General features: G+C 52.1%; 1 long non-coding RNA gene across 1 annotated transcript in view; it reads left to right on the top strand.

Moving 5' to 3' along the window:
* LOC123569391 (uncharacterized) overlaps positions 1-19,608 on the top strand; it is a 35,367-nt gene that overhangs the window by 1,436 nt on the left and 14,323 nt on the right. The gene's annotated exons all lie outside the window — the stretch shown is intronic.

Here is a 19,608-nt window from a genome sequence, read left to right as displayed (position 1 = left end):
CGGGCCCTTTTTCCGGAGGCCACTCTGGAGGGTAGACGCTGTCACACGCAGACACTTATTCATTCAACAGATATTTATTAAACGCTTGTTGCCAGTCGCTGGGATCGAGTAGAGAGCAAAACATATTCCTGCCCTCGGGGAGCTTCCTGTCGGTTCACAGCCACACACGCACGCACAGGGACTCGGAGCCCCAGAGACACACACCGAGGCACCGCACAGACACGAGCTAACTCCCAGCTTCAGTCACACCACTGACCCTCCCAGAGACACGAACCTCCGCTCCAGCCCCGCGCGCGCGCGCTTAGAGACCCACGAGAGTTAGAGACCCGCAACCACGAGGTGCTCACGAACACCAGTTACACTTGACCTCTAGGCACGCGCACAGACACACAGCGTAACTCATACGCAGCACTCCAGAGGACTAAAGTCCCTGCAGTTGGGTCTGGGAGAGAAGTGAGGGGCGTCGGCCCAAACGCTTCTTCCCAAGACCTGTGTGGGCAAGAGGGGGGTGAGATCTGACCCCCCAAAAACTTCCTAAAGGGGGGCGACGCTCTTGGGACTAAAGGTCACCCGCCCCCCACAGCGGGAGTTCGGGTGGCGTAGGGGAGAAGGCAGCCCTGGGGGCTTCAACGACACTTCAAAGACCTCGAGGCCGGGAACGCTTCCTGCGGGGGAGGGGCAAACAGAGAGGAGAAGGGAAGACGGGCCGGGGGACTGGCGGTGGAGGAGGTCGCCCCCCCTTCGGTGCACTGCCCCCTGGCAGACTCTTCCGCCGGGTCCGCCTCCTTTTCACCAGCACCTGTTCAACCGGAACATCAAGGGCCTGGGGCCCGCCGCGGCCCCCCGTCGGCTCTTTAGTACCTTTCATCCGGGAAGGGAGGTGAATCCCCGCCCAGGAGGGGGGAGTAGGGCGGGGGAGAACTTGTCCTTGACCTGGTCTTTGGCGTGAGGGATTTACTCCCTTAATTCCGGAGAGGCGGGATTGTGGGGAGGTCGGGGAAGCTGAGTTCTGGGCTGCAGCCTCTCACCTCCCCTCGCTCCGGTGGACACAGGGAATCTCGGAGGGCTGCCGGGACGAAGAGGCTACATCTACACAGGGCGGTGTAGGGGAAGCCGGTCTCTTTGACCTCCGTGCCTGGGAGTAGGGGCTGAGAGCCAGATTATTGCGATGGCCGGGATCCCGGCGAGGACTGCCGCGCTCCGGTTCCTTGGTCAAATTTGTAAATTTCGCTAACACGAAAAGTTAAACAAGACACAGAGGAGAAACTGCACTTAGGGGTTTCTAACGAATTACCTTTACTAGCAAGAATAAAACTGCAAGAATGTTAAACTTAAAAATGTCAGTCTTAAATCATGCACGAGTTTCAGAATATTTGAATATTTGCTTTTGGGACCCACCGCTGCCAAGGTGGCCGCAGTTTCGGGTTTCGCCGGACGGGGGTTACTAAAAGGTGCCTACGCCCTAGGGGTGGACGACCTGGAGACGGGGACTGGGAAGCCTTTGTCTCAGGTCACCCCGCGCCGGGTTTGTCGCCTAAGTTTATGGGTTGGACGGGAGACAACACTTGTAAGTTTAGCGTTTTAGGAACATTGTTTCGTTTAATCCTACCCACACCCTTTTAGGGTGAGTGTTCATATCTCCCATTTTGTGAATGGAGCAACTGAGGTTTCGACGGGAAGAAGTGACTCGCCCAAAGTCACTCAGCCTGAAATTGGCAGAGTCGGGACTTGAACCCATTATGTGCCCCGCTACGACAGGGGTTCCGCCACCACGCGTTGGTCGAGAGCGGGTGCGGAGCTGGGATGTCCGAGCCTCCTCTACCGGCCCATCCGCAAATGCTCCCTGCTAGTTCTGGAGAAACCCGGTGCCCCGCGGGCTGGGCTGGATTCGTGGCGAGTACCCAGGGTCGAGCTGTCAAGTTCAATCTCAAGCTTCCATCATTTATTTTCCTGAGCGCCCACTATGTGCCGATCCGCAAAAAACAAGCAAGAGCAGGAACCCGCCAACAAGTGGTTCAAGTTCACCGCGCTCTCCCCGGACTAACTGAGCACTGCTTTGGGGTGTCACGCAGACCCTGGCGGTGGGACTTTCGGCGAGTGACTTCCCCTTTCCGAAATCCGGCTTGTCCCTCTGTAAATGGGGCGTTAGTACCCCTGGACAGGGGCTGTACCGAACACCGAACGAAAATCCTTTTGTAAGGCGTGAAGGCACACAGTAGGTGCTCAATCCCTGCTCGTGCCCTCTCCGCCGCCCTATGCGTGCCGGGGCCGCGCGCTCCCGCTCCTGCTTCCCGCCTCCCGCATCTTCTCCCGTCTCGCGCGTCCCGCGGCGAAGGGACTGGGGCAGAGACGACCAAACAGAAAATTATTTCCGCCCGCTCGCCCCGCCCCGCCCGTCCCCGGAGCCAGAAGGGGATTGTGGGGCCGCCGCGGCCGCCGCCGGAGCCGAGCGGGGCGGAAGCGCGCGTCGCGCTGCTGCTCGGGCCCGACCGCGCCGGCCCGCACCTCCCGGCCCGGAGCTGCGGGCTGCGGTCGGGGCGGTCCCGGGGCTCGAGGCGGCTGCCGCGGGGCAAGTTTCCGCGAAGCCTGGCTCGCCGGTTCCGGGAATCAAGCGGGGGAGGCTGGAGGATGTTGAGGTTTCGTTTCTGCCAGCCGATCGGGCGCTTGGTTTCACAGGTGCCAGGGGTCGGGGGTACGACCTCTCCCTCTGGGCCATTAGACAGACCCGGGCGCGGGGAAGAGGCTGCGCCAACGCCGGAGAGTTTGCGTTTCCTTCGCGTCTGGTTTGCACACCATTTTCTCCCCTAAAACCAAAGCTTCTGACCTTGGGGGTGTTCGAAGAGGTTAAGTCACTTTCCCCCAGGTAGTCCAGCCAGCGAAAGGCTTCAGGTGGGAGGGCCTCCTGCCCGAGCGGGGACCCACTAGAGTCAGGCAGACCTAAGTTCGAGTCCCAACCCTGCCACTTTCTTGCTTTGACCATGGATTAGTAGTGACTTATCTGCGACCCTCAGTTTCCCCATCGCAGACTGTAGTACCAACCTCAGGGCTGATATGAGCAGTGACGATGTCAAGTGCCCGGCACAAAGAAGGGTGATTTCCCCATTAAAGGGTATGACTCGGAGGCGATCTATCCAGTAGGCCTGGGTGGCTTAGGAGGATGGGTGTACAGTTTGTTTCCTAAGTCACCCTGTGCGAGATGGAGGGAGGCTCAGTTTCAGGAGGAACTGGTGGGAGTGAGGGGATTTCCCTGACATTAGGAAGTCAGCAGTCATGATTATTGTAAATAGTGACTCTGCATATGTGGGAGTTTGGGCTTTTCAGGTCTTTCTACAGGAAGAACACAGTGCTTAATACCAAATCTTGCCCTCTGCCATTAGCTAGCAGCCTCAGTTTGCCAATCGCTAAAATGGTGATAGTTGGATTTCCCCCCCACCCCCGCCTTACCCCAGTCTACAGGATTTTGGTAACTCCACCTGGCCAAGGTCCTAGCAAGTGCTTCAAGAGCTGTGAGTGAGCCCAGGCAGTTCCCTGACCATGTTAGAGCATCAGGGACCTCCTTTAGGGAGATAGGATGGGTAGGAAGGGAACAAGTTCGTGGGATGAGGTAGTATCTACCCAAACCTTTTCCAGAGCTGCATGAACCCTAGTCCCAGCCCTGCCCCTAACCAGCAGTGTGACCTTGGACAAAGCAGTCACCCTCTCTGGTATTTGGTCAGGTGACCAGATCTTGAAAGTCCCCTTTGTGGTAACATTCTATAAGTTGATGACTCTGCTCCTGGGGAAATTTCCAGGGTAAGCGATGACACATGACTAGCACATTTGCCCTGCTATGTTCCACTTTACCAGTTCCTCTTACAGCCTAATCTTTTTTTTTTTTTTTTTGAGACAGAGTCTTGCTCTGGCACCCAGGCTGGAGTGCAGTGATGTGATCTCGGCCCACTGCAACCTCCACCTTCTGGGTTCAAGAGATTCTTCTGCCTCAGCCTCCCGAGTAGCTGGGACCACAGGCTCGTGCCACCACGCCTGGCTAATTTTTTGTATTTTTAGTACAGACGGGGTTTCACCGTGTTAGCCAGGATAGTCTCCATCTCCTGACCTCGTGATCCCTCTGCTTCAGCCTCCCAAAGTGCTGGGATTACAGGTGTGAGCCACCATGCCCGGCCTTACAGCCTAATCTTCATCCCTCCTCTTATAGTTACCATCAGGACAGAAGTTGAAAAAGTTTAATTATTTGGTCTTTCAGCAGAAACTCACTGAATCATTATGGGCTGGCCATGGGAGATACACAGATAGTACCTGGGGATGATAGACATAAGAAAGTATTAACAGATACATGGAGACACATGGGAGGTACACAGATAGCTAGTGAGGGTGATAGACATAGGGAATTATTAACTTCAGGGTGAAAAGGGCTATGACAGTGCTATGAATGGTGCTGATACTGCAGGGAGGAAGTAGCTGAGTTTATGGGGTCAGGGAAGGCCTGAACTGGGACTAAGTGGGTGAGGGAGAGTTTGCAGGCAGTTAAGGGGCAGAAGAGCATTCCAGGCAAGGGGAACAGCATGTTCAAAGGCGCAGAGGTGGCCAGGCGTGGTGGCTAACGCCTGTAATCCCAGCACTTTGGGAGGGTGAGGCGGGTGGATCACGAGGTGAAGAGTTCAAGACCAGCCTGGCCAAGATGGTGAAACCCCGTCTCTACTAAAAATACAAAAATTAGCTGGGCATGGTGACAGGCACCTGTAATCCCAGCTACTGAGAAGGCTGAGGCAGAGAATTGCTTGAAAACTGGAGGCAAAGGTTGTAGTGAGCCAAGATCGTGCCGCTGCACTCCCTGGATGACAAGAGTGAAACTCTGTCTCAAGAAAAAAATAATAATTAGCAGGGCATGGTGGCGCATGCCTGTAATTCCAGCTACTCGAGAGGCTGAGGCAGGAGAATTGCTTGAACCCAGGAGGCGGAGGTTGCAGTGAGCCAAGATTGCGCCATTGCACTCTAGCCTGGGCGACAGAGCAAGACTCCATCTCAAACACACAAACAAACAAACAAACAAAAAAGGTAGGATGTTAAGAAGGATGTTCAGATGAACCCCATCCACCAAATCCATCCCCTAGGCTGTACCTCTGGGAGTCCCCCCCTCAGTCTTGCCTGGTGCAGTCTAAGGTATTTGGTGGATGGGGTCCGTCTGTGCACTGAACAATAGAACCCAGGAGTAGGGTGGGTAGATGGAGCTGGTAACAAACTGCTTTGGATGTGCTGACGTTGGGTGCCTATGGCACAAGAGGTGGTGATGCCCAGTAGGCAGTTGACTATTTGTGTCTGGGTCAGCAGAGAGGGTGAGAGGGAGAGCCGGATGTCCTGAGCAGCAGGAGAGTTTATGTTATAGAAGTCAAGGACATTTAAGGAGGAAGCAATGCTAGGGTCACATGCCATTGAGAGGTCGAGGGAGGGAAGGGTTCTACAAGGAGGAGGTCCCTGGTGACCTTAGCCTGGAAGGTTCCAGGCACTGGTGGTGGTGGAGGCTGACTGCAGTGGGTCAAACATGAATTGGGAGGCGAGAAGGGAGGAAATCATGGATTGGGAGGAAAGGGAGGAAATAGTGGAGAATAGCACTAGGGGGATGGGAGGATCAGGAGGCAAGGAACTTGGAGGCAAGGCTGGACACCCATGATGTAGATGATGACAGTAGCAACAATAACAGCAACAGCTCCCCATTCGGTGAGAGTTTATTATGTGCCAAGCAATGTGCTAAGCATGTAATATACTCCCTGCAACAAGACTGAGATAGGTTCTATTCTTGTTGCCATTTTACAGAGCTACTCGGACTCTAGTCCCAGCCCTACCCCTAACCAGCAGCGTGACCTTGGGCAAAGCAGTCACCCTCTCTGGTGTTTGGTCAGGTGACCAGATCTTGAAAGTCCCCTTGGTGTTAACATTCTGTAGGTTGATGACTGTGCTCCTGTGGAAATTTCTAGGGCGAGGAAAGAGCAGTGGGTGCAAAAGTAGGATTTGCACCTCACTTTTTTTTTTTTTTTGAGACAGAGTTTCACTCTTGTTGCCCAGGCTGCAGTGCAATGGCATGATCTCAGCTCACTGCAACCTCCACCTCCCAGGTTCAAGCGATTCTCCTGCCTCAACTTCCTGAGTAGCTGGGATTACAGGCATGTGCCACCACGCCTGGCCAATTTTGTATTTTTAGTAGAGATGGGGTTTCTCCATGTTGGTCAGACTGTTCTCAAACTCCCGACCTCAGGTGATCCGCCTGCCTTGGCCTCCCAAAGTGCATGAGCCACCATGCCCAGCCCTGGCTAATTTTTTTTTTTTTTTTTTTTTTTTTTTTTAGTAGAAATGGGGTTTCACCATGTTGGCCATGCTGGTCTTCAACTCCTGACTCCGTGATCTGCCCACCTTGGCCTCCCAAAGTGCTGGGATTACAGGCATAAACCACCACGCCTTGCCTGGGCTGATCTTGACTCAGCTCAGGCAATCCTCCTGCCTCAGCCTCCCAAAGTGCTAGGATTACAGGTGTAAGCCACCGTGCCCAGCTGGCACCCTGCTTTTAACTAGGTGTCCAAGGCTCTAAATTATCAATCAGGGAGGTGTTCTGGGGCTAATTGAGAACTCATGTTTCCCTGTTCCCCAAGACTCTATCTGTGTGACACTACTGTTAATTCACTGTCGTCTGTGTAATCAGTTACCATTTGCTGACCCCACCTGTGTGCCAGATAATGGGCCAGGCACTGATACTGCAGGAAGGATAAGAGCAGTTGTGGTCCTGCAGGTGCTTGGGGTTGAGGGGAAGGCTGCCGGACAGACAGTACAATATGCCTTATATCTGGGGATGGACCACCGCAGAGGGAGTCCACCATGTTTAGAGGGTACAAGTATTTGGTGGGGGAGGAAGGGAAGATGAGAGAAGACAGGAGGAAGGGGATCAGGACACCTCACACATGGCCCAGGCTTGATCCCACGAGGATGAGGTCACATGGAAGATGCTGAGCAGATGCACATTGGTGACTTTTGCTGTGGCCACAGAAGAGTAGGCAGTTAGAGGGGTTAGAATGAAAGATGGAGCCACTTTTGAAGTACTGCAAGTGCTAGAAGGGAAGCTCTGTAGGGCACTGATTTTTATGTGTTGTGTTTGAGCATCGGGATCAGTGTCTGGCACAGAGTAGGTGCTCAGCTAACACTTATTGAATGAATGAATGCTCGAACCTCTCTGGGAGTGTCCGTGGGATTGGAGAAGGGGGAGTTTTAGAGGGTGAAATCAAGGGAAGGGGATAATTGACAATTGGCAGTCATAGAGTAAGAGGATGACTACCAGGTTTCTGCCTGAAGCTGGAATCCTGAGGAAGGGAGGAAGAGCAGGGCTGGCAAAGGGCTGATGAGTTCAGTTTGGGGCTTGCTGAGCCTGAGGTCCAGTGGACTGTCCCAGAAGGGGGTTGAGTGTAGGTATCATATTAAAAATTAGAAACTGCTTCTGAAGCCTATGTCATATATCCTGTGTCTACCTCTTCTGCCATATTCTTGATACTCTGAAAAAAATTCAGAGGTGTCTTTGAGCATTGTCAGCAATAGATGGTAACTGAAGCCCTGGAGCAGGTGAGATCATGATGGGAGGCTGTGCAGGTGCAGAGCGGAAAGCAGAAGGCCAGGCCCAGCGGCCCAGGGAATGCCAGCACTGAAGAGGGAGAGGAACCGGGCTGGGAGCATGAGAAGGAGTATCCAGACATGGAGGGAGAGCCTGAAACTCTCCCTCCATCACTGGATACAAGCAAATGGGGTCCTAGGAACCTGAGAGAAGACAGAAAGAAGAGAGGGAGTGGCCAGGCGCGGTGGCTCAAGCCTGTAATCCCAGCACTTTGGGAGGCCGAGACGGGCGGATCACGAGGTCAGGAGATCGAGACCATCCTGGCTAATACGGTGAAACCCCGTCTCTACTAAAAAATACAAAAAACTAGCCGGGCGAAGTGGCGGGTGCCTGTAGTCCCAGCTACTCGGGAGGCTGAGGCAGGAGAATGGCGTGAACCCGAGAGGAGGAGCTTGCAGTGAGCTGAGATCCGGCCACTGCACTCCAGCCTGGGTGACAGAGCAAGACTCCGTCTCAAAAAGAAAAAAAAAAAAAAAAAGAAGAGAGGGAGTGTCCCTGTAAGGCAGGTGTCTCAAAGAGGGGTGACTGATCCAGCATGGTGAAGGGGAATATAACCCATCCTTCCTAGGGGCTGGGCTGGGAGGACAGCAGGGGAGATGGATGCAAGGTCAGAGGAAGGGTGGCATGAGTTCTTTTTAGGGGGAACAGTCTCAGGTGTGATAGCTTTCATGGACAAGATGAGGTGCTCTGCCGTGCCAGAGAGAAGGGCGGAAGCAAAGGATGTGGACAGATTGGCGTGTGTGTGTGTGTGTGTGTGTATGTGTGAGATGAGTGTGTGTGTGTGTGTGTGTGTGTACAGGATTTTTCTGCTTGATAGACTGTTATTTTCTCTTTAAAAACTTTTTTTTTTTTTCCGAGACGGAGTCTCGCTCTGTCGCCCAGGCTGGAGTGCGGTGATGAGATCTCAGCTCTCTGCAACCTCTGCCTCCCAGGTTCAAGTGATCCTCCTGCCTCAGCTTCCTGAGTAACTGGGACTACAGGCACCTGCCACCATGTCTGGCTAATTTTTGTATTTTTAGTTGAGACAGGGTTTCACCATATTGGCCAGGCTGGTCTCCTGACCTTGTGATCTGCCGGCCTCGGCCTCCCAAAGTGCTGGGATTACAGGCGTGAGCCACCCACCGTGCCCAGCCCTAAAAAAAATTTTTTAAGGCCAAGCATGGTGGTTCATACCTGTAATCTCAGTTCTTTTGGAGGCCAAGGCAGGTGGATCACTTGAGGCCAGGAGTTCGAGACCAGCCTGGCCAACATGGTGAAACCTTGTCTCTACTAAAAATACAAAAATTAGCTGGGTGTGGTGGTGCACCTCTGTAATCCCAGATACTTGGGAGGCTAAGGCACAAGAATTGCTTGAACTTGGGAGGCGGAAGTTGTAGTGAGCTGAGATCGTGCCACTGCACTCCAGCCTAGGCAACAGAGCAATACTCTGTCTTTTTTTAGGCCAGGTACTTTGAGAGCACAAGGCAGGAGGAATCACTTGAGCCCAGGAGTTTGAGACCAGCCTGGGCAACATGATGAGACCCTGTCTCTACAAAAAATTTAAAAATTAGCTGGGCATGGTGGTGGGTACTTGTAGTCCCAGCTACTTGGGAGGCTGAGGTGGGGGGATCTCTTGAACCTGGGAGGTCAAGTCTGCAGTGAGTCATGATCCTACTGCTGCACTCCAGCCTGGGTGACAGGGTGAGACCCTGTCTTAAAAAAATATTTAGTTCCCTATTTTTAAAATCAACTTTATTAGGCTGGACTCGGTGGCTCACGCCTGTAATCCCAGCACTTTGGGAGGCCAAGGTGGGTGAATCACCTGAGGTCAGGAGTTCGGGTCCAGCCTGACCAATATGACGAAACTCCGTGTCTACTAAAAATATAAAAATTAGCCGGGTATGGTGGCGTGCACCTGTAATCCCAGCTACTCGGGAGGCTGAGGCAGGAGAGTCGTTTGAACCCGGGAGGCAGAGGTTGCAGTGAACCAAGATCACACCATCGCACTCCAGCCTGGGTAACAAGAGTGAAATTCTGTCTCAAAATAAAATAAAATAAAATAAACTTTATTATGGTATAATTTACATATAATAAAATGCACACATTTTCAATGTACAGGTGATAACGTTTGACCAGTGTATACAGCTGTGCAACCACCACCCCCTAGAGATATAGAACATTTCCATCTCTTTGGAAAGTTTCTTCCTATCCCATTGCAATCAGTCCCTTGGCCCCAGACAGCACTGATCTGATTTCTATCACTGTAGGTCACAGTAGGTAAGTGTCACTGCTTCTAGAACCTCCTAAGAGGTTCTCTTTTGTGCTCAGCTTCCCCCGCTCAGCACTGTGTTTTTCTCTGAGACAGAAAGCAAAGTCATTGCTGAGATGGGGGCTTTGGTGGAGGGCAGGAGAAGGAGCCATACCACCCGGCTGTAGGATAGAGGGGCCAGAGGGCATTGGGAACAGCAAGCAAACAGTGTCCTCTGACTGTGGGCTGCAACGAAAGCAGAGAAAGCAGCGGTGTGGATTTAGAATCAGGTATGGGGCGGTGCTCAGAGAACTGAGGACTCCAGGGTGCAGCAGGCCTTGGTAAGCCTGGACTTAGAGGGGGACAGAGGCCTTCAGGATGCTAGCAGAAGTTGGGATTCAAAATCCTGGAGTTGCGCCTGACTCCTCCTACTCTCCAGCAGCTTCCTGGCCATCTCTGCTGTGCAAATGTCTCTGGATCCTTTCCCCCTGTTCCCTGACGCTGGTCCAGGCCCTCAGTGCCTTGAGCCTGACCCTGTGCTTTTGCAGCCAAGCCTTGGCTGGGATCCATGTCTCCTCCCCCGTGTGGAGACTCTTTATCCTGATCTGCACTCTCTCCCTCTCCTGCCTCTTCCTGGCAGCCTCCACATGGGCTCAGGCCACCACCCTCTGTGTCTCCCAGATCCCTCTGCTCTGCTTCATAAGTCAGGAGACCAAGGACAGCCTGCACGTGTGCAGCGCACTTAGCTCTCTGGTTCCTCCTCACCCTGCTGGAATTGCTCTGCCGCAGTTCACCAGGAACCACCTGTCCTGGGCATTTGCTGGAGGTTGTGGCTGTCCGGTGTCCCCCTTCCTAGGTCAGGGGAGTGCCCCATTGGGTGATCTGTCCTGGAACCCTGGGTCTACCCTTGTTTCCCCCCTCCCATCCTACACCCACCACTTCATCCACAGCCTTTTCCTTCTCAACTGATGGCAATTCCATCTTTCTTATTGTTCAGGCTGAAAACCTTAGAATCATTCCTGACTCCTCTCCCACATCCATTCTGTCAGCAAATCCTGTCTGCTCTACCTTCAAAATATGTGCAGAATGTGATGACTTGCCACCATCTCCCCCGTCATTTTCTCCCCTGGATTACTGTGGTCACCTCCTAACTGGTCTCCCTGCCTCCATCCTTGGCCCTGCCATTTATTCCCTACACAGTGGCCAGAGTGATCCTATTAAGCTGTAAGATGATCAGGTCACCTCTGGGCTCAGAGTCCCCCAGGTGTTCTCATGGTATTCAAAAGGAAGCCTGAGGTCTAGGCACTGTGGCTCACGCCTGTAATCCCAGCAGTTTGGGAGGTCGAGGCAGGCAGATCACTTGAGGTCAGGAGTTCGAGACTAGCCTGGGCAACACGATGAAACCCTGTCTCTATTAAAAATATTAAAAAATTAGCTGGGCGTGGTAGCACACACCTGTAATCCCAGCTACTCGGGAGGCTGAGGCAGGAGGATCCCTTGAACCTCAGAGATAGAGGTTGCAATGGCCCAAGATCACACCACTGCCCTCTAACCTGGGCGACAGAGCGAGACTCTGCCAAAAACCAAAAACCAAAGAGAAGCCCAAGTCCTTCCAGGGGACTACAGGGTCCTATGCAACCTACTGTCCCAATCCCTCCAGCCTCTTCTCCATTCCATCCCAACCCCCATCCTCTGGTTACCAGCTTCCTTGCTGCTTCCTGGCATGCTCCTCCCTTCTCGATTAGGCTTTTCTGGACCATCCTATTTATTTACTAATTTTTAGTGAATTAATTTTTTTGAGACAGGGTCTTACTCTGTCACCCACACTTGAGTGCAGTGGCACAGTCTCGGCTCACTGCAGCCTTGACCTCCCTGGGCTGAGGTGATCCTTCCAGCTCAGGCCCCTGAGTAGTTGGGACTACAGACATGCGCCACCATGCCAGGCTAATTTTTGCATTTTTTGTAGAGACGGGGTTCACCATATTGCCCAGCTGGTCTTGAACTCCTGGGCTCAAACGATCTACCCACGTCAGCCTCCCAAAGTGCTGGGATTACAGGTGGGAGCCACCAAGTCCTACAGGACCACCTGATTTAAAACTGCACCCTGGGCGGGGCACAGTGGCTCATCCCTGTAATCCCAGCACTTTGGGAGGCTGAGGTGGGCGGATCACCTGAGGTCAGGAGTTTAAGACCAGCCTGGCCAACATGGTGAAACCCCGTCTCTACTAACAATACAAAGAAATTAGCTGGGCGTGGTGGCAGGCACCTGTAATCCCAACTACTTGGGAGGCTGGGGCAGGAGAATCTCTTGAACTCGGGAGGCGGAGGTTTCAGTGAGCCAAGGTCACGCCATTGCACTCCAGCCTGGGCAACAAGAGAGCGAAACTCCGTCTCAAAAGAAAAAACAAACCAAAAAACTGCACCCTGTTCCCCTGCTGCCCCCATACTCCCCATCTTCCTTATACTTTCCCTTTGTCCTTCAGCTTTTACATTAGTTCCACATTTGTGTCTGTGGGTTGTTGCCATTCTTTCCCCTCGGGTGTGAGTGCCATGAAGACAGGGATGTTTGTGGATTTCGCTGCTGTATTCCAGGGCCTAGAACTGTGCCTGGCGCATTCTAGGTTCTCAGTAAATATTCACAGAAAGAACTGAAGGAAGGAATTCTGAGCCTCCATCTTCAAGCCCTGGGCAGCCAAGATGTGGACATATGGCCCAAGCTGTGCCAATCTGATGCCCTCCTGATCTGTTCTGAGGAGCAAGTAGCCAGAGGCTAGCAGGGGTCACTCTCTGTGGCTACACTGGTAGCACCCAGTGGGTGCTGTTTCCTGTGCTTATTCCGGGCTGAGAGACAATCGTATTATACTTTCTGCTTCTTGGCCCACAGGGCTCTGACTCCAAGTGAGTCCTCTTGTTTCTCTGTTTTTGCTGAGAAGCTGGAGTCTCCTAAGGCTTCAGAATCACTAAGGTCAGTAGCTCCTCAAACACTGTCCTGCCTACCCTGTGCATGGCATTTGGTCCCCATGACCATCCTCCTCTGAATACTCCCTTTCCCTTGCCCTCGAGTCTCACTCTTCCTTTCCCAGCCACCTTCACGAGGGTCCTTTTGCCCTGCCCCTCCCACGGGGCCCATTTCTGGATCCGCTTGGCTTCCCCTGGAAGAGTTTATCCATGTCTGTGGCTTTAACCTTGACTTGTGTGCCTGTGACCTGGTCCTCACCTCTCCAGTCCCAGGCCTCCTTTTCCAGATCTCCCCTGGCCACTCCCTGAGTCCAAAACTAAGCTCCGCATCTCCCCACCCCAGACCCGCCCTTCCTCTTCTAGGTCCCGCCTCAGCTACTAGCCTCCACTTTCTCCAGAGACAAAGACATGGGGGCCTTCTCAGCTCTGTCTTCTTCACTCCTTCTCTGAATCAGCCAGTCAGTCCCACAGCATCTACCTGGTCAATGCGTCCTAACGCCAAAGCGTTCCCATTTGCCCTGAGCACAGCCTTGTGCAGCCTGAAGCATCTTGGTTGCAGTCCTCCGCCCTGCCTCCCAAGGGATCTATCAATCCCCCGTCTTCCTGGTCACTGCCTCCTCCACGCACCTCCTGGAAACCAATCTCTGGGCCAAACTCCTGCTAGGCCTTGAATGTGCAGGTCTCAGCACCCCCACCCGCCGTCCGAGGTGGAGCCCATACCCTCAGGCCCCAGAGACAGACTTGAACCCAGTGAGCAGACACTTCAGCCACCCCCGACTTCAGTCTCCAGCCCACTTCAGTCAAAAGAGACAGAGGCAGAGCTCTCAGTTCACACTTACCCTGGAACACTCACAGAAGGCAGGCCTCATCAGAATGAATGGAAGAGTGTCCTTGCTTTGAATAAAATGCCAATGAGGGATAACTTAAGCTAATTATCGAGTCATGCCGGAAGCCAAATTACAGACATTGTCATGTTATAAACACCATTTCCCTAGAGAGCGGTTTGGAGACATCTGGGAAGCCTGGAGTCCGAGCTCATTACCTTCCCCCCAAGTTGCTCTGTCTCCCTGTGTCCCACCCGAGATGTGAGGGAAGTCTCTGCTTCTGCCAGGGCTTCTGGTTTCCCTCCCACACACAGCCAGTTGTTTGCAGATGCTGCTGATTCTTCTTCGAAAACTTGTCCGTTCCTGTGGCCACTGCCATCCTTTAGGTCTTAACCATCTCTTGCTGCTTTCTGGGGCGAGTGACTGAACGAGGCAGAACCTCTGTTTTCCTCATCTGTAAAATAGGAGTTTTCTTCTATTCATTTATTTTTTTTAAGAGACAGAGTCTCACTCTGTCGCCCAGGCTGGAGTGCGGTGGCACAATCTCAGCTCACTGCGAACCTCCACCTCCCAGGTTTAAGAGATTCTCCTGCCTCAGCCTCCCGAGTAGCTAGGACTACAGGTGCATGCCACCATGCCCAGCTGATTTTTGGATTTTTGGTAGAGATGAGGTTTCACCATGTTGGCCAGGCTGGTCTCGAACTCCTGACCTCAAGTGATCCACCCGCCTCAGCCTCTCAAAGTGCTGGGATTATAGGCGTGAGCCACCCTGCCCAGCCAAAAAATGTAATTTATTGATAGAGGGATTGGCTGTCGCCAAGGGGAACAACTGATCAATATTATATCACTAACAGTGAAGCTCAGGCATCAGGGACACCCCGAGGGAACACAATATGTTGGAGGAAGCTTCACCCACAAAGTGTTTTTGTCAGCATAGTCAACCTGAAGCTAATCAAGCCTGGAGATCTAATTTCCAGTTTACAGAAAATACGGGATAAACAACACCACGAGGAAGCAATCAGAGAAATCTAGAAGGTGGGACATGATGTCTGTAATTTACTTAAAATACTTTAGCAGTTCACCCAGTCAATGGCAAAGGGGGAAAAAGTTATTCTAGATTTAAATGAGACTTAAGAGACAGCGAGGGCTGGGCGCGGTGGCTCAAGCCTGTAATCCCAGCACTTTGGGAGGCCGAGACGGGCGGATCACAAGGTCAGGAGATCGAGACCATCCTGGCTAACATGGTGAAACCCCGTCTCTACTAAAAATACAAAAAACTAGCCGGGCGAGGTGGCGGGCGCCTGTAGTCCCAGCTACTCCGGAGGCTGAGGCAGGAGAATGGCGTGAACCCGGGAGGCGGAGCTTGCAGTGAGCTGAGACCCGGCCACTGCACTCCAGCCTGGGCGACAGAGCGAGACTCCGTCTCAAAAAAAAAAAAAAAAAAAAAAAAAAAAAAAGAGACAGCGAAAAGCAGTGCAGGCTATATTTAGATTTTGGTTGGGGCTGAGCACAGTGGTTCATGCCTGTAATCCCAGCACTTTTGGAGACCCAGGCAGGAGGATTGCTTGAGCCCAGGAGTTCAAGACCAGCCTGGGCAACATAGCAAGACCCTATCTCTACCAAAATAAATAAATAAATAAATAAGATATACCTAATGTAAATGATGAGTTAATGGGTGCAGCACACCAACACGACATATGTAACAAGCCTGCACGTTGTGCACATGTACCCTAGAACTTAAAGTATAATTAAAAAATAAAAAATAAATAAATAAATAAATTAGTTGGGTATGGTGGCACACATCTGTGATCCCAGCTACTCAGGAGGCTGAGGCCTGGAGGTTGAGGTTGCTGTGAGCTCTGATTGTGCCAGAAACCTGGGCGACAAAGCAAGACCCAGTCCCAATAAATAAATAAATAAATAAAGACCTTGGTTGGAACAAATCAAATACAAAAAAAGCATTTTGGAGGACAAGTTGGTAAATTTGAATATGGGCTACATATTAGATGATATCAAGGAATGGGTAATTTTCTGAGGTATGATCTTTTTTTTATATATATATATATTTTTCTTTTCTTTTTTTAGAGTGAGTCTCGCTATGCTGCCCAGGCTGGAGTGCAGTGGAGAGATCTTGGCTCACTGCAGCCTCCGCTTCCCGCGTTCAAGCTATTCTCCCGCCTCGGCCTCCTGAGTAGCTGGGATTACAGGCGTGCCACTATGCCTAGCTAGTTTTTGTATTTTTAGTAGAGACAGGGTTTCACCATGTTGGCCAGGCTATTCTCGAACTCTTGGCCTCAGGTGATCCGCCCACCTCGGCCTTCCAAAGTACTCGGATTATAGGTGTGGCCACTGCACCCAGCCTATGATCATAATATTGTAATAAGAAAACTTCCTGAAGTATTTAAGGGTAAACTTCCATGAAAACTTCAAATCACTTTTAGCAAATGTTGGCTGTCAGCAATGGCTCATGCCTGTAATCCCAGCGCTTTGGGAGGCTGAGGTGGGAGGATTGCTTGAGGCCCAGTGTTTGAGATTGCAGTGAGCTATGATCATGCCACTGTACTCTAGCCTAGAAGACAGATGGAGACTCTGTCTCTTAAAAAAAAAAAAAAAGTATTTGGTGGCTGGGCGCGGTGGCTCGCACCTGTAATCCCAGCACTTTGGGAGGCTGAGGCGGGTGGATCACGAGATCAGGAGATCGAGACCATCCTGGCTAACACAGTGAAACTCTGTCTCTACTAAAAATACAGAAAAAAAAAAAAAAAAAAAAAAAAACCCAGGTGTGGTGGCGGGGCCTGTAGTCCCAGCTACTCAGGAGGCTGAGGCAGGAGAATGGCATGAACCTGGAAGGCGGAGCTTACTGTGCGCCACTGCACTCCAGCCTGGGCGACAAAGCGAGTCTCTGTCTCAAAAAAAAAAAAAAAGTATTTGATTGTCAACTCTGTGCCAATCGCTAAGCTACTGCAAAATTCAATGTGGTCCCTGTCCCCATGAAACAGAGTGGCAGAGGAGAGGGAGGAGAGGTAGATAATCAGATACACTAATAGATGAATAGTCATTAGCAGATGGAAATCTTACCTTCTTTGGTTTTTTTGAGACGGAGTCTTGCTCTGTTGCCCAAGTTGGAGTACAATAGCACCATCTCAGCTCACTGCAACCTCCGTCTCTTGGATTCAAGTGATAGTGATTCTCCTGCCTCCGCCTCCTGAGTAGCTGAGACTACAGGCATGTGCCACCACACCCAGCTAATTTTTGTATTTTTAGTAGAGACCAGGTTTCACTGTGTTGGCCAAGCTGGTCTCGAACTCCTGACTTCAGGTGATCTGCCCGCCTTGGCCTCCCAAAGTGCTGGGGTTACAGGCGTGAGCCACCGCACCTGGCCAATGGAAATCTCTGAAGGAAATATTCACAGCTCTTGAAGTGGGGATACTGTGGAAACTGACCTGGGCATCATCTGGAAGGGCAAAGAGAGGTTTTCTCAGAGGAAGGGATGACTCAGTGGAGCTCTGAGTAGGAGCAGGCATTGGCCAGGAGAAGCAATGTGGGGGGAAAGTTTACAGTCTGAAGGAACAGCAAGTGCTTAGGGAGAGAGAGGAAGGAGCTTATTGCTTTAGGCCTAAAGAAGACATGAGTGGCTGAAGGAAGAGGCGAGGGAACTGTCCCCTTCCCCAAGAAGACCTGTGTGTGGGGTTGCTAGAGTTAAGTAACACTACCTATGAGCCTAATTAAGAGTTTAGTCTTGGCCGGGCGCGGTGGCTCAAGCCTGTAATCCCAGCACTTTGGGAGGCCGAGACGGGCGGATCACGAGGTCAGGAGATCGAGACCATCCTGGCTAACACAATGAAACCCCGTCTCTACTAAAAATACAAAAAAATTAGCCGGGCGAGGTGGCGGGCGCCTGTAGTCCCAGCTACTCGGGAGGCTGAGGCAGGAGAATGGCGTAAACCCGGGAGGCGGAGCTTGCAGTGAGCCGAGATAGCGCCACTGCACTCCAGCCTGGGCGACAGAGCGAGACTCCGTCTCAAAAAAAAAAAAAAAAAAAAGAGTTTAGTCTTTTAGGCTGGGCATGATGGCTCACGCCTGTAATCCCAGCACCTTGGGAGGCCAAGGTGGGCAGATCACTTGAAGTCAGGAGTTTGAGACCAGCCTGGCCAACATAGTGAAACCTCTTCTCTACTAAAAATGCAAAAATTAACTGGGCGTGGTGGCTCACAACTGTAATCCCAGTTACTCAGGAGGCTGAGGCAGGAGAATCATTTGAATCCGGGAAACAGAGGTTGCAGTGAGCCGAGATTGTGCCACTGCACTCCAGCCTGGGCAACAGAGTGAGACACCATCTCAAAAAAAAAAAAAAAAAAAAAAAGTTTAGTCTTTCTCCGGAAAGCAGTAGGAAACCATTAACAAATTTTTGTTTTTTTTGTAGGGATGGATCGCAGACTCCTGGGCTCAAGCAATCCTCCCACCTTGGCCTCTCAAGTAGCTGGGACCACAGTTGCTCACCACCTGGCCCAAGACCAGACTGGGCAACATGGCGAGACCCTGACTCTACAAAAACTTTTTTTTTAATTTTTTTTTGAGACAAGAGTTTGCCCTTGTTGCCCAGGCTGGAATGCAATAGCGTGATCTTGGCTCACAGCAACCTCTGCTCCCAGGTTTAAGCGATTCTCCTGCCTCAGCCTCTCGAGTAGCTGGGATTATAGGGACCTGCCACCACGCCTGGCTAATTTTGTATTTTTAATGGAGACGGGGTTTCTCCATATTGGTCAGGCTGGTCTCGAACTCCCGACTTCAGTTAATCTGCCCGCCTCGGCCTCCCAGAGTGTTGGGATTACAGGCATGAGCCACCGGGCCCGGCCCCACAAAAACTTTTAAAAATTAGCTGGGTGTGGTGGCACATACCTGTAGTCCTAGCTACTTGGGAGGCTGAGGTGGGAGGATCACTTGAGCCCAGGAAGTTGAGGCTACAGTGAGCTGTGATCATGCCACTGCACTCCAGCCTGGGTGAAGGTGAGACGCTGTCTCAAAAAAAAAAAAAGAAAAAAAAAAGGAAAGAAAAAAGAAAAAGATAAAAGGTTTTGAGTAGGGGCGTAACAGTCAGATTTGTGGCTTTGGAAAGATGACTGTGGGGTGCAATGATGAGGCTTGCGGAGGCATTGACTTGGAGGGCCAGAGGTGTCGGGATGAGGCCTGGGTTTCTGGCTGTGGAAGTGAATGGATGGGGGAGCCACACCTCAGGATAGGTTTCCTGGCAAGAGGGGGTGGAGTGGGTGCTGATGGTTTGGGATGGCTGAGTCTGAGGGGCTTTTGAAATGTCTGAGGTGGACTGAGAGCGCAGTGTGGTATCTGGGCCAGACCTGAGAGGGGAGGGCCAGGCTGAACCCCAGGGCTCTGATGCTGACTGCAAAGTGAGCAGGGAAGAGTGTCCAGAGAGAGAAGAGAGTTCTGGACAAACTCTTGAGGAGCCCCGACATTTTGGGCTGAAAAGGGGAGAGTGAGCCTGCACTGAAGAGCAAGAGGGAGCAGCCCCCGAGGCAGGAGGACAGCAAGGGAGCTCGGTGCCCAGAAGGAAGGGGACTGGGATTGTCTCGGAGGAGGAAGTGGCCAGCCAAGCGGCCTGCCCCGAGAGGTCAGGGAGGCTGACAAGTGCCTGTCAGTTTCGATGAGATGGAGGCCACCGAGACCACAGCAGGAGCTATTCCGGTGGCGGGCGAGGGTGGAAGCAGATGGAAGCGGGTTGGGGAGCAAGTGGGAAGTGAGAAAAGGAAGACTACATGCGTAGACAGCTCTTGGGGGAGCTTGGCTGTGAAGGGAAGAAAGGGATAGGGCTGTAGCCTCTGGGGTCAAGGAAGATTTAGCTTTTTAATGGGAGAGACCTCCTGATGGGGAGAGTGATTGGCTGTGCAAGGGAGCCAAGATGACTCTAGGAAGGTGGATGAGAAAGGCCAAGGCCA

This window comes from Macaca fascicularis, chromosome 16, assembly GCF_037993035.2.
Source record: "Macaca fascicularis isolate 582-1 chromosome 16, T2T-MFA8v1.1".
In the NCBI taxonomy this organism is placed as follows: domain Eukaryota; kingdom Metazoa; phylum Chordata; class Mammalia; order Primates; family Cercopithecidae; genus Macaca; species Macaca fascicularis.
The sequence above is the reverse complement of the archived record's forward strand: the minus strand, read 5'-3'. Positions and strand labels throughout refer to the sequence as shown.